The sequence below is a fragment of the Aquarana catesbeiana genome, linkage group LG13 (genome assembly GCF_042186555.1).
Source record: "Aquarana catesbeiana isolate 2022-GZ linkage group LG13, ASM4218655v1, whole genome shotgun sequence".
NCBI lineage: Eukaryota > Metazoa > Chordata > Amphibia > Anura > Ranidae > Aquarana > Aquarana catesbeiana.
In genome coordinates, this window is record NC_133336.1 from 167,009,992 (window position 1) to 167,024,277 (window position 14,286).

At 42.7% G+C, this 14,286-nt stretch overlaps 1 pseudogene; it reads left to right on the plus strand.

Annotated features, from left to right (window-relative positions):
• Positions 1-327: 327 nt before the first annotated feature.
• LOC141116575 (vomeronasal type-2 receptor 26-like) overlaps positions 328-14,286 on the plus strand; it is a 54,517-nt pseudogene continuing 40,558 nt past the window's right edge.

The window sequence follows — 14,286 nt, forward strand, 5'->3', positions numbered from 1 at the left end:
CAGACAGAACAGATAAGAACACAGACGCAGCTGCTGCTATGAAGGACACACACTCCATGGACTCTAACTCTCCCTGTGTCTCTCCCTCATTGAGAAGCCCTGTTAGATTTCAACCAAGGCTGGATCCAGAGGCAAATATTTTAAACAACAGACACCCTGCTCTAAATATGGAGGTGAGTGACTCACAGGGCACTGAGCCAAATATCATGCCCTCCGCTGATCCCATAGCACATTTTCCTACCACGGGGCAACCTATATCTAACATGAAAGAGATGCTGATGTCACTAGTCAGATATGATCTCATGTATTCAACAATGAGGAGCAGAAATGCACGACCTCGGAGACAGGGTCCACCAAGTGGAGATGAGGATGTGTGAAGTCACGTCATCCTTCAATGCATTAGTGGACTCTCACTCGGCACAACAAGTGGTAATTTCCAAAATCCAACCAAAACTGGCCGATCTTGAAGATCGTTCCCACAGAAACAATTTAAAGATCCATGGGATACCTGAATCCATTTCTGCACAGCAACTCCCTCACTCTGCCCGTGACCTCTTCCAGGCAATTATTCCCTCATTTTCCCCAACGGACCTCACCATTGACAGAATACACAGAGTACCCAAACCGTCCTTCTTGTCCCCAGAGGTTCAAAGAGACGTGTTGCTGAGAGTTCATTTTTTCCAGGTTAAGGAGAAAATTCTCAATGCATTCCGCAAAGCAGACAACCTTCCAGAACAAGCTATTAACCTGCAAGTATTATCTGACCTCTAGCAACACACATTGCAACAGCGTCGCAACCTAGCAACACTCATCTAGGCTTTGAGAAACCACAAGATAATTTACCGCTGGAAATACCTGGCCAAACTCAACATCTCCTACAAAGGCTCCAACCACCTTGTCAACTCCCTGGAGGAAGGCCTCCACCTCCCGAAAAACTGGCACATCTTACCACCTGATCCGGGTCATGGCCCGCTCCCGCAGGGCAATTCTTCTCTTGACAAAGTCCACCAGGATTGGCAGATCAAGCCTCAATGGAAAGCATCAACAAAGCACACCTAAGGCTTCCTAGAAACGACTCTCTTATCTCATCGTCAATAGGATTCCCCAAGTGCCTGTGGTACCTGGCACTATATCTTAAACCCCATTGGTATTGGAAGCTTTGCTGTCTTGTCCTTTTGGACCCGTTTTCTTTAACTTTATTATTGCTGTTTACCGTTTCAGATTCCCAGTTCTCCGTTGGGAACATTGTAGTCCTTGTTTTTTTTTTACATTGAACAACTTTCTAACCTCATGCATTGGTATAGCAAGATACCACCCAACAGATCTATGTTAGTCCTTCTCACAACCTCACTGTTCTTTCCCCAACTCTTTCTGGAACTCTGCACAACTCTACTTCCACATATCTGCACTTGCCACATTAGAGAACTTCCCTCTCTGATCGAGCACAAACAAGCCGCCCCCATGGATTTCCATATCAACTGGAACTATAGACATGGGTCTTAAATTCCTCTCCATAAACGCAAGAGGCCTTAACCATCCTGCCAAATGAAGGTCCTTATGGAAAGAAGCACTCCAGCACAAGGCAGACATTCTAGCAGTGCAAGAAATACAACAGAGGACAATCAGCGCAAACTAAATGTGATAATGAATGCAAGCTGGACACTTAAAGGATTCACCAACCTCAATAACAAATAACTAAACAAATGTTAGTGCAGCGCAAACTGATAAAAACATTAAATAAAAGCATTAAATAAAAAGTCCATCTGGTAAGACATATATTAAATTCTTCTTGTCACAAGCAGACTGGTCCCCTTTTCCTGCGTCTCAGATGTCATATACAAAATCGTATGGGTACGCTTACCAGAAAGGATGGACCCCTTAATTACAGGGGGTCAGACACGCCTGGATGAATATCTGATGGGCAGCTGCCTTAGATCTCGTCTGCGGTGGTCGGTCAAACAATATTCCTGAAGTGAAGCTGTAACCTTCAGTGCAGAGTGGAAAACAGCAATCCCCAAAGATAAAAAGAAAGGATCTAAGTGTATTCCGTATAAAATTTATTGGATAACCTTTCAAATTAAAAGTTTGGTGGAATCAAAGTAAAAAATGATACTGATAAAAGGCGCTCCACGGCGCGGCAAATACAAAAAGCACTAGGCTGCAAACAGACTGTTCGCGTCCGAACAGCTGTGAAGCCCGAGATGACAGCGGGTGACGTTGAACGTGTAGCTCCCCCCCCCGTACACGGTGTTACGTCCAAAGGACTTCGTCGGCAAGGGTGGAGCTAACCTGTCACCCTGGGAATAGATATACGCGCTGAGTGTTTGCAAGGATTGTCTAATTACCGGAAACAGGAAGAAGAAACTGGAAATCATAATAAATATTACTAGGGGACATCAACAAAGGACACAAGCTGTAGATACTATTAATAAAAATAGATAAATAAATGAGCTAAAGGGAATTAAATACAACCTCCAGACAAGAATATATATACATATATCCCCAATAAGGGGCGATATGTATGTATTTTACCAATATACATGCACAGTAAACCCGCAATGAACAAATTACTGCCTATTAGGTACCACCCGTGGCCATCTCTTACAAACCTTAGATAAAATACATAAAAAGCATAAACTGCGAAAGCCACCATAAATATAGATATATAAATATCTGATAATATCAATTGCGTGGGAAAAAACTTAAACAGCAGTAAAAGAGACCAGACCTTATCATAGTTTAGGAAACCCGAGTAAGGTCACTTATTTGTCTGAGATAAAGCAGTTGAGATCAGACTCAACGTTTAATCCTCTGGGGACCATAACTCGGGTTTCATGGATCCAGAAGGATTCTCTACGGCTAAGTTGCCTGATGAAATTGCCACCCCTCCAATGTTTTGTAACTTTTTCAATACCCCAATAAGACAATTTTTTGGGGTCCCTATTGTGAAATAATCGGAAATGCTTAGAAACAAAATGAGTCTTAAGACCTCGTTTGATGTTATTCACATGCTCAGAAATGCGGACTCCCATGGGTCTGGATGTTCTACCCACATACTGGAGTCCGCATTCACACTGCAGCATGTATACTACTCCTACCATGTCGCATGTGATTAGATTTTTTATCTGATAAGATTTCCCTGTTGCAGTGGCTGAGAACTCCTTCTTTTTCTTAATATTGAATTTGCATTGTCTGCATGCTGGACATTTTCCGCACGCATAAAAACCTGTAATAAAATTAAAGATACGGTTTTCTTTAATAATAGGCGGATCTACCACACCAGGGGCTAATAAATCACGTAAGGTTGGTGGTCTCCTGTAAATAAATTTTGGGCGGGCTGGAAGAGTGGGCCCCAATATATTATCTTTTTTCAAAATATTCCAGTGTTTTAAAATGATTTTTTCCACCTTCTTATGCTGAATATTATAATCAAGGACTATCCTCTATTGGAAGTCGTCCTGATTAACATTCTTGTTCCTATTGGAGTCTGCTACCAAAGTAGGCCGGTCGAAGGACCCCACTTTAGTTACCTCCTCCATAATATGTGACTTAGTGTAACCTTTCTGTAGGAACTTTTCTGCCATGCCATTGGCTTGTGCAAAATAATCGCTATCTAGAAAGCAATTCCGCCGGAGGCGAATAAACTGTCCCCTAGGTATGTTAAGTAGCCATGTGTTATGATGGCAACTATCCAGAGGAATGTAACCATTCCTAGCGGTCAGTTTGCAGTAGTTCCTTGTTCTGTAAGCACCTTCATGTTTAAAGATCTCCAGGTCTAGAAATGCTATGCTGCTAGCATCAGCATTCCAAGATAGATGAATGTTTTTGGTATTGCCATTCAACCTGGACATAAATAACTGGAGACTAACTAAATCTCCCTCCCAGATCATAAATAAGTCATCTATATATCTCTGGTAGCAGATCAGCTGTGCCGGTCTGCTACCAAAGACAAATTCCTCCTCCCAGTGTGCCATGAACAAGTTAGCAATGCTCGGCGCAAACCGAGCGCCCATGGCAACACTGAGAGTTTGCAAAAAGAATTTCCCCCATACCAGAAGTAGTTTCTCGCAAGGCAAAATTCAAGCGATCTCAAAATAAAGCTAATGAGCTGAGGGGGTAAATCCGACCTATCGAGAGCCCATTGCACCGATCGGACCGCATCAGAGTGTCCAATAATTGTATATAGTGAGCCAACATCGGCTGTCACTAGTAAACTATTGTCACTGAAGGGAAGATTTTCCACAGTCTGTATGATGTGTTTCGTGTCTTTAAGAAAGGCTGGCATGGTAGTGACCAGAGGTTTGAGAAAGTAATCTATATATTGACCCAACCGCACCGAGACGGAATCTATAACATTTACAATGGGTCTTCCAGGAGGAGCCTGGAGATCCTTGTGGATTTTTGGTAACAAGTATATGATAGGTCTTCTACAGGCGCTTGGGTTCAAATAAGATGCTTCCTTTTTATTAAGCACTCCTCTTGACTTTTCAGAAGAGACGAGAGTCTCGAGCTCCTCCTTAAATTGAAAAAACGGATCTTTGTTAAGAACCTGGTAAGTACTTCTATCTGACAACAAGCGGTCCATTTCACCCTGATAATAGGATTTACTCATGACCAGGAGCCCCCCTCCCTTTATCAGCGGGCCATATAACCACATTATTATTTTTTTCCAAAGTACTGATTCCCTTTTTGAGGAAAGATGGGTTACCGACTTTTCTGACTTTCAGGTCTTCTAGGTCACTGGAGACCATATTCTTGAAGACTTCTACATGTCTGTGATCATATTTTGGGGGGTTAGACCGATTTTTTGGCCAGATTGGAGTGTATACCCAAACTCACTGTAGGGTTAGCACAGGCCAACCTTTCACCGGGTTTGGAGAGGAAATACCTCTTGATGTTTAATGTTCTTACAAATTTTTGTAAACTAACAAACTTGCTAAGGTTACAAGCCGGGGCGAATTTAAGGCCTTTATCTAATACTCTTAGTTCATTCTCCGATAGATCAACACCACTAATGTTATAGATACCCATACCTAATGGGATTTTTGTCTTTTTTGTTTTATGTCCTGCTCTTCTCCCTCTCTTTGTCTTCGTTTTCCCCCTTGTCTGTTTCCGGTCGGAGTGTAATCTCCTCGGTCTGGCCACTGGAATTGGGGATTCCCTAAAAAATTATTCTGATACTCTGTATTATCCTGAGACAGAGGAGTGAATCTATTATTTAGGGCAATCGGAGTTCTGGCATACTGTTGGTCATAATTATCATAATGAGAGTTATATTCAGAATGTGAGTATTGGCCGGGTTCCTACTTCTGGGGGGGGGGCGTGAAGGCCTCCAACTGTCACCTCTCTGTCCACGATCATATTGAGGTGATTGTTGATGGTAATACCCCCTATCGGTGCCCTTCCTAGAGGAATTGCCCCTACCTCTCTTGTTTCCATTAAATCTCTTGGGAACAGCTCCCTGAGAGACATGCCCAACCGGCTGAGGGGATTGCGGCAAGGGACCTAGGGTATCAGGTGGTAGTACATTTGGGATTGGTAAGATGGAATTTGGGGGAGCAGGGGATGGGGTCTGTATTTTAGATTGCCATTTAAAAATATCTCCTCTAGAGAAGTCCCATGAGTCCCTGATAAACATGTTACATTTTTTTCTCCCCTTCTTTATCCCACTTAAGCATTTTATTTTTTAATTCTCCTGATAATCTAGAAAAATCTGGAGAATTCTGTGCTGGTTCCAATAAACTCTTCAACGCAGTAATTTGTTGGTCTGTTAGTCCCATTTTTTTCCTCTTTCTAGTTAGAAGAAATTCAATCAATTCCTGACCTTTGCTAATAAAAAACTAGTGCCATTCTGATAATGCGTCTTCATCAGTTAGGCCATCATTCGGGGGGCAAATCCCACCTAAGCCTCCTTGGTACCAATTTACTTTTAATATACTGTTCGAATGACACAATATCCCACCATGCTTTCATCTTTTTTTTCAAAAAGATATCCAAGTTTTCTAAAAATGGTGGTAAGGTCATCAGATACATTAACAGAGGGGGTGTTAGAGAATATCTCATTCAATTTCACCTCTCTCTGTTCAAGAAAGGAGAAAACCTCCATAGATGCAGCTGACAGAATCGAGCAGTGTATTTAAACAGATATGAAGAGAGTGAGTTCTACATACTGGAAAGATCGGCATAGGTTGTGGGTGACCTGTTAATTTCCCAAATGCCTGGTGGGACCACTGTTATGGTGGTCATCTTGAGCTGGTAAGGAGCCTCATATCTCACTTGGGTGCAAGTCACTGTGGATGCTGGATTCACCTGTGTCACATCTCTTCAGAATTTATTTTGATCATCTACCCACTTCACTTATGGACTTTTTTTTGGTATAATTTTTGGGATCACACTTTTTTTATGCTTTATATTAATTTTTTTTTTTTCCCACATATGACATATGTTGTGACATTTGTCTCTATCTTCTATAGGAGACCTGTTGTGTTTCTCTTAATACATTGTGTGGTGGATTAATCACTTTTGTATGATTTTTAGCACATTTTATTAATTCATTTAGTTTTAGCGCTGCACATATTTTTTATTGTTTGGTTTACTAAACATTGTTCACTACGCTGAATCTCGAAAGACGCCTTCTCTGCTTCTTTCTATTGATGCAGTGAAGGCGTTTGACAGAGTTCACTGGGGATATATGAGGGCTGTGCTGCACAAATTTGTTTTTCAAGGTCAATTTCTTTCCGCCATACTATCTCTTTGTATTGCAAACAATCCGCGCTACCCCCCAAACAATTAAAATATCAGAAAAATGTGAACTGATTTAAAATTTATAATAGCATAAATAGAGGAGCTGCAACCCAAAAAATCCTAAAATTGTGGTTTTAGCAAAATATATAAATGAAATCAGGTTCCCTACCTGACAAACACACTTATAAAAAAGTCAACATTTGAATATCACTCTTAACTAGCTCTTTACTCAAACCCCTCAGGTTTACTGTCAAAAAACTTCAAAATATTGAATGGCACCCATTAAGGATGTCCACTCTCTCCCTCTATTTTTAATCTAATGATGGATCCCTTTGTGGAGGCCAACCGACCACATCCTCACATATCAGGCTTCAAATTTCAACAGAAAGCACATGTAATCAACCATTTCAGACGATGTTATACTTCTCCTCTCCAATCCTACTATCTCGCTACCATTCGCCTGCAATACCCTTAATCTCTTCAGCACCATCTCATACTACAAAGTCAACTTCAGTAAATCATTAATCCTAGACCTTGGCATTAACCACCATGCTCACATACACTTAAAACAATTGCTCCCTTACACTTGGGCAAAAAATTACATCCCATTCCTAGGTATTTTACTGACGGCAAAAATGTCCCTTTTGGCAGAGACCAACGTAAAACCTCTTCCCTCAGACATTCGTAAGACCCTAGACCATATAGCAAAAACTGAACTATCCTGGGGGGGGGAAATCGCCTCCTTCAAAATGCTGGTCCTTCCAAAAATTTTGTACATATTTCGCACACTCCCAGTTCCACTCAAAATTTCCCACTTCTCTGAACTTCATAAGACACTTAAACAGTTTCTTTGGCAGGGGAAGAGAGCGCGTTACTCTCACAATCACTTCATACAACATAGAAAGGTAGGAGGAATGGGTCTTCCAGACCTAAAAGACTACTACTGGGCCTCTATCTTAGTACAAATCAAATACTGGTTTATGTCCTCATCCGAACCCCTCTGGGTGGGCATTGAGACTACCACTGCTAAAGATCCCAACATGAAACTCCTACTATTGGCCGATGCGTGGAAGCCAATTTCTTTATCCGCCCTCCCTCCAACAACCCAAGCCTCATTATTAGCATGGAGACATTTACTTTCCCAATCACAACATGACAGCTCAATCTCCACAATTAGACTGCCAATCTGAACTTTAGAAGTACTGCTCCCTTACTGCTCTGTTAACCAATGGAAAGAAAACGATATTGAGTGGGTAGATGAACTCATGGAGCAAGGGCCCCCTAAACCATTTAACTCCCTACAGACTGAATACAACAGCTCTAACTCAAATCACTTCCTATATATTATTATTATTATTATTATTATACAGGATTTATATAGCGCCAACAGTTTGCGCAGCGCTTTACAACATGGGGCAGACAGTACACTTACAATACAAATCAATACAGGAGGGATCAGAGGGCCCTGCTCGTTAGTGCTTACAATCTAGAAGGGAGGGTCAAGTGGAGACAAAAGGTAATAACTGTGGGGGATGAGCTGATGGGAAGAAGAAAAAAAAAAAAAGTACAGTTGTTAGTTGTGGGTAGGATAGGCTTCTCTGAAGAGAAGGGTTTTCAGGGATCTTCTGAAAGCTAATAAAGTAGGAGATAAGCGGACAGATTGGGGTAAGGAGTTCCATAGGATTGGAGAGGCTTTGGAAAAGGCCTGGAGGCGAGCATGGGAGGAGGTGACAAGGGAGCTAGAGAGCAGGAGGTCTTGAGAGGAAGGAAGAGAGTGAGTAGGTTGGTATTTAGAGACTAAGCAAGTGATGTAGCTGGGGGCAAAATTGTGGATGGCTTTGTACGTAGTTGTTAGAATTTTGAATTTAATTCTTTGGCCGAGCGGAAGCCAGTGGAGGGATTGACATAGAGGAGTGGCAGACACAGAGTGACTGGTAAGGTGGATGAGTCTGGCAGCGGCATTCATAATGGATTGAAGAGGTGATAGACTATGTAGAGGTAAGCCAATGAGAAGGGAGTTGCAGTAGTCAAGGCGAGAGATGACCAGCGAGTGAATTAAGAGCTTTGTTGTGTCATTGGTTAGAAAGGGGCGTATTTTGGAGATGTTGCGGAGGTTGAGGCGGCAGGATTTGGACAGTGATTGGATGTGTTGCTTGAAGGAGAGTTCAGAGTCTAGGACTACACCTAGAACCTTGGCATGTGGGGATGGGCGTATAGTTGTGCCATCGATTTTGACAGAGAGATCAGGGGAAGAGGCATAGGGGGGAGGGAAAATTATAAGTTCGGTTTTGGCTGAGTTTAAGGAAGTGGTGAGACATCCAGACTGATATATCTGAGAGTAAATTACTGATACGTGAGGAGACAGAGGGAGTGAGCTGAGGGGTAGAGAAATAGATTTGGGTGTCATCAGCGTAGAGGTGGTATTGGAAGCCATGGGAGGCTATCAGTTGACCCAGGGAGGCAGTGTAGATTGAAAATAGTAGAGGTCCAAGAACAGAACCCTGAGGGACCCCAACAGAGAAAGGAAGAGGAGAGGAGGAAGTAGAGTTATAAGAAACGCTAAAGGTGCGGTTGGATAAGTAGGAAGAGAACCAGCGAAGTGTACAGTCACGGAGACCAAAGGCGTGTAGTTTTTTGAGGAGGAGGGTGTGGTCAACAGTATCAAAGGCAGCAGAGAGGTCCAGGAGTAGGAGTACAGAATAGTGTCGATTGGTTTTGGCCGTTAGTAGATCGTTTGTTAGTTTTAGGAGAGCAGTTTCTGTGGAGTGTTGAGGACGAAATCCAGACTGAAGGGGATCGAGAAGGCCATTATCAGCGAGGTGGACGCTCAGTCGGTTGTAGACCAGACGTTCGAGGAGTTTGGATAAGAAGGGGAGCAAGGAGATGGGGCGTAGGTTGTTAAGATTGGATGGGTCCAGTGAGGGCTTTTTAAGTATGGGTCTGACTAGTGCATGTTTTAGAGAGTTAGGGAAGATGCCAGAAGAGAGGGAGAGATTGAAGATGTGGGTTAGAGAGTGTAGTATAGGGCCAGAGGGTGAACGTAGCATTTGTGAGGGAACAGGATCCAGAGGGCAGGTGGTAAGGTGGACATTAGCAAGTAGTTTAGCAACTTCGTCTGTAGTGGTGGGGTTGAAAGAGGGAAATAATGATTGTGCCTGTGGGCATGAAGTGTAAAGCATGGAGGGTGTCGGCACAGTAGAAATCTCAGCGCGAATAGTATCAATCTTCTGTTTGAAGTGATTGGCGATCTCCTGTGCAGTGAGTGAGTTGGCGGGTGGAGGCGGTGGAGGACGAAGTAGAGAGGTGAAGGTGGAGAAGAGTTGACGGGGACAGGATGATAAGTTGCTAATGAGAGTGGTAAAATAGGTCTGCTTGGCAGAGAGGAGGCTGGAGTTGTATTTTTGGAGGGCAAATTTATATTGGTAGAAATCTCTCTGGGACTTAGTCTTACGCCACAGGCGCTCCAGAGCACCACTACGTTTTTTAAGGCTTCTAGTATCATCTGTTTGCCAAGGTTGAAGGGGTCTGGGCTTAATTCTGTGTGTAGTGAGGGGGGCAAGTGAGTTCAGTGAGGCTAGAAGTGAAGCGTTGTACACAGAAGTGGCTAGGTTGGTGCAGGATAGGGGAGAGATTTTATCGTAGAGGTTGTTGATGGCAGAGTAGAGAAGAGAAGGGTTGAGATGACGTAGGTTTCTGCAGGTAACTTTAAGGTGGTTGGAGGGAGAGGAGGTGAAGGAGAGGGAGAGAGTGAAACTAATAAGGTGGTGATCAGAGAGAGGAGATGGATAGTTAGAGAGTTTGCATGGAGTGCAAAGGTGAGAGAACACGAGGTCAAGGATATTGCCTTCTGAGTGAGTTGTTGCATGTATCCACTGCTTCAGGTCAAAGGAGGATGTTCGGCTGAGAAGTTTGGAAGTGGAAGGAGTGTTAGTATTAATAGGGATGTTGAAGTCCCCGAGAATGATAGTGGGGATTTCAGAAGAAAGAAAGTAGGGTAGCCAGGCAGAGAAGTCTTCAAGAAAGGTTGATACTGGTCCAGGGGGCCTGTAGATCACAGCTATCCTTAGAGAAATTGGAGAGAAAAGGCGAATACAGTGTGCTTCGAAAGAGGAGAGTGACAGAGAGGGAGGTGGCTGAAGTACCTGAAAGGTGCTATGTGGGGCTAGCAGGATTCCGACACCTCCTCCCTTACGTCCGCAGGATCTGGGGGAGTGAGTCCAGAGAAGACCACCATGGGATAGGGCAGCAGAAGATGCAGTGTCGGATTTGTGTAGCCAGGTTTCGGTAATGGCGAGTAGGTTAAATGAGTTGGCAATAAAGAGGTCATGGAGAGAGGTGAGCTTGTTGCAGACAGAGCGCGAGTTCCAAAGGGCACAGGAGAAAGGGAGTCTGGATTTGGGAAGAATAGAAATGGGAATTAAATTGTGTTGATTGCGGTGGCTGCTGCCAGGGGGTGCAGGGTGATGGGCGCATGGGGTACAGTTAAATGATGGAGGCCCAGGGTTTGGGGATATATCTCCAGAGGTTAGGAGAAGCAAGAGGGTGAGGGAGGTAATATGGGAGTGGAATTTATATGAGGTGACATGCCCCAGGGTCTTGGAGATTTTTAGTGTATGTGGATTTAGAATTAACAGGAGTTGGTGGGTGCAGTAATAAGGACAGGACAGGAGTGAGGGTGATATATATATGCTGTGGGGGGGAGAAGAGGGGTGAAGGAGAGATAGTTTTAGGATGGAGGACAGAGTTGTCAAAAGCAGTGGTAGAGAAAGCATGTTCCAAGGAAAGAGAGCTAAAGGAGTAAACAAGTTCACCTGATGTCTGTATGCTGGTTTTCAAAGTGTTTATCTTGTGTCCTTTCGCTTTGTGCCTTCGCTGAAGTGCAGAGTCAGAAGTGCATTTCACTTGTAGAAATCGCCACTTTGAGAAAGAGCCAAGTTGCAAATGTGTACCCCCTGCAAATGCTTCCCCCAAGAGAAGCTTAAATATATACTGATAGGGGTAGGGTGTGGGCGGATTTCAATTAGCAATCAAGAGGTTATAAAGCTTGGCTGGTTAATAGGGCAAAATTTTTAATTCATAAACAGACTAGCAAGAGGGCACTAAAGTTCAGAGGGCCATAATTTTGGGTAAGACAAGGGAGATAATAAAGCATTGTAATGTGGACAGGTCTACAGACAGTTAAGTAAAAATAACATACCAGCATTACTAGAGACACATAAGAAAAAAAAAAGGTTTCAGTTTTTGGCTGGAGCTGTAGTAGTAGGAGCATACCAGAGTTAAGAGACATAGGAGACAGATTTCACTAATGCGATTCTGGCTGGAGCTGTAGTAGTAGGAGCATACCTGTGGGAGGAAAAAGATGATATTTTCAGATCAGACAGTCAGATGATGAGTGATAAGTGCAGAGTCAGAAGTGCATTTCACTTGTAGAAATCGCCACTTTGAGAAAGAGCCAAGTTGCAAATGTGTACCCCATGCCTATATAGGCATGTTCTCTCTTTTCTAACCAAAGATCCCCCACCATTGATCAAAATAAATTCACGAGTGTGGCATTTTTACACAAATAACAACGAAAAATGTAAAGGCATCACTCTTCTTTATAATACACTCCAACGCAAACAAAAATTCACGAAATCCCCACCCATGTTGACCTGGGAAAAGGATTTGAATAAAGTCTCTTTGATTCCGAACAATGGACCACAGTGCTCCGGTATAACTACACTGCTTTTCATTGCATTAACCACTGGGAACTTACTCAAAAGGTCCTGGCGAGGTGGTATAGAACTCCATACCAACTAGCCAAAATGTTTTCTTCCCATTCCACTCTATGTTGGAGAGACTGTGGCATCCCTGGCACAATCCTTCACATATTCTGGCAATGCAAGAACCGGTCTAGCTTCTGGAGAAAAATCTTCTGCATTATTGAAAGGCTTATCGCTGTAAGAAAAACCTCTTGATTAGCTTTCGACAAAAATTGGAAATGTTGGAAAGAGTGGTACAGGTGGTAAATTACAAATGGTGGTTAAGTGCTCTCCCTTCCTTTCTCTCTTCTTGTTCTCTCTCTCTCTCTCTCTCTCTCTCTCCCTCGCCTCTTTCTCCCCATCTTTACTTATCCTTTCGTAAATCTATACCCCCGGTTACAAACAACCATTTTCTTTGTACACTGTGTGGCAAATAAATCTTCTGTTGTTTAACCTGTTTATTCACAATGCTATACTAGATGTTATGTACACACCTTGTACCGAGGGTTTCTGCTGTTGAAGAATCGTATTACCCGGCCTCTCCCAGCACAGTGTGTTCCCAGTTGGGGTGCGGAGGGAGACGGGGTAGGGACATGCAACCTACTTGCGCTACCCGGTATAATTCATATAGTTCACTTTGTCTGTCTTTTATCATAACGTGAAAACGATTGTTCAATGTACTTTGTTTGCAAAATCTTCAACAAAAAGCATTGAAAAAAAAAAAAAATAATACTAATTTATATATATACAGTCTAATATATAATGTGAAATGACCACAGAAAATAAAAACTGGGAAAAGTGATGTGAAATTCACACCCAAACTAAAGTCCATGTTCCATCACATAGAGGTTTTTTAAACCGTGAATACAACAGTCCATGGATAAACAGTGAAGAAAGCTATATAGCCAGAAACAGGATTCCAAGTGCCATCAGCGTTGGAGTGAAGACACAGACAATGAAACCACCACCTGTTAGTAGGAGGGTTACAGGAGTAGGAAGACTCAAATGGGCATATGCTCAATGAGTCAACAAGGCATGTGGTGTAAACACCAATGTATGGGACCTCCACATCTGGGCTCCAGATCAGGATGGAAGATGGTCCAATTGGTCAGGAGATATCACAGAGAAGCAGTCCTCAGAAGCAGCCAACTTGTCAGATCAAATCCTTTCAAGTGTTCAAAATATCATGACCTCTGCACACCTATCCTACCTATCTATCTATCTATCTATCTATCTATCTATCTATCTATCTATCTATCTATCTATCTATCTATCTATCTATCTATCTATCTATCTATCTATCTATCTATCTATCTATCTATCTATCTATCTATCCTGCTGGATATTGTGGCATATCTATATACTGTACCAGCTTTGAGTTTGGTCATTTTGTTTGTATATATTTGGTTATATTTGATTAGAAGCTGAAGATTAGCTAAAAGAAAATGAAAACATTTTTTTCTCTACAGCTTTAGTTACATTAACTACCGCTAATGAAGTATGTCCCACCAGGTGCAGGCTCTTAGATTCTGTAGGAATGTTTACATAAGGGTTGCCCTGTCCTCTTCCTGCTGCTGAAATTCCAGTGGAGGTGAATAATGGCACCAGCGTCCAATTAGATAGCTGCTTCTCTGATTACAGCAGGAAGTCATAGAGAAACTAAGTTCCTCCCATCCTTCTTACCCTTCTGCATTGCCGTTAAAGCCTAGCGCCTCCTACAGAAGGGAATACAGGCTGCACCTGCCTACATGCTTGTAACACTATCTGTCAATAGGGGAAAGTTTAATCAAAGGATTCTGTC